This window comes from Echinops telfairi, unplaced genomic scaffold, assembly GCF_000313985.2.
Source record: "Echinops telfairi isolate 266 unplaced genomic scaffold, ASM31398v2 ScPeMD7_23;HRSCAF=83, whole genome shotgun sequence".
Lineage (NCBI taxonomy): Eukaryota > Metazoa > Chordata > Mammalia > Afrosoricida > Tenrecidae > Echinops > Echinops telfairi.
This window is the reverse complement of record NW_022103920.1, coordinates 7583559-7584746: the sequence shown is the minus strand read 5'-3', so window position 1 is coordinate 7584746 and position 1188 is coordinate 7583559. Positions and strand designations below refer to the sequence as shown.

The following is a 1188-nucleotide window of genomic DNA, read 5'->3' as shown; positions in this document are numbered from 1 at the left end:
CACCGTTGGGGGGAGCTGGGGCGTGAGGAGCGTGCTCAGGCTCTCCAGGCCCAGGGAGGGAGGGAGGGTCAGCCCAGAGATGGGCAGGGAGCTGCTGCACAGCGGGCGCACAGACACGCCGCAGGGCTGGGCTGGCTGTCAGCCGGGCAGCATTTTGCACAGAAACATGTACAGTGGTCTTCTCTGTGGAGAGGACATCTCTGCCCAAGCCACTCTCGTCAGGATAGCAGGGGAACACGGGCACTTGGGGACACAGCACCAAGGCAGAGGGGCAGAGGGGATGTGAGCCCTGGAGGTTGGGAGATAGAGCAGCAGGTGGGCTTCTTGCTGGAGAGGCCTCAAGAGTGGGAGGGACTCAGACAGACCCCCGAGTCCCAGCTAAATACCCACGCCGCTGGGCCCGGGGCAGTCAGCCTGAGCTGGCAAGGTAGATAGATGCACAATGGCTTCCAGGTCCTGTGCCATGCTCACAATGGCCATTATGTCATGCCCACTGTTGCGGCCATGGTGTCCATCCGTCTCTTCCAGGGCCCTCCCATGCTGCCCCTCCACGTTAGCAAGCATGACGTCCTTCTGCAGGGACTGGTCTCTCCTGACCATAGGTGCTAAGGGCGCCCTCACTTCTAAGGAGCACTCTGGCTGTACCTCTTCTAAGACAGATCTGTTGCTTCTTTCGGCTGCCGTGGGAAAGACCGAGACGGGACACAGACGCGTGCTGGTGGGGAAAGGGTGATGACGGACCTGCTCCATGCAGGGCTGCCGCAAACCTCCCGATGGCACAGCAATGCGCGGGAGGGAGCGTGTGCAACCAAACAGGTCAGACCAAACGGCCCACGGCTCCTTCAAGGCAGAGACGAGGCCGGAGCTGGGAGACTCAAGAACAGAAACGGAGCGACCTGCCTGGAAGCATGCAGTCCCGACCCACTGTGGAGACCGTGGCCGCCGTCATTCAGCACCACACATGCTACACGAGAACCTACTGGGCTGTGCAGCCGTGCACCGAACCCACAGCGAACTATGATGGGAAATCACAACGAGAGTGGTCACGGAGCCCTGGTGGCATCGTGGTCACACGTTGGGCTGCCATCTGCCTGGTCAGCAGTTTAAAACCACCAGCCGCTCCAAGAGAAAGAGGGGGCTTTCTCCTCGCGTCCACGGTTACGGTCTCGGAAACCCACCGTGGGTCTC

The 1188-nt window shown here is 61.2% G+C and overlaps 1 protein-coding gene across 1 annotated transcript in view; it reads right to left on the bottom strand.

The window, feature by feature from the left end:
- The window catches only part of SVOPL (SVOP like), a 50802-nt gene that overhangs the window by 31957 nt on the left and 17657 nt on the right, over positions 1-1188 (bottom strand). The gene's annotated exons all lie outside the window — the stretch shown is intronic.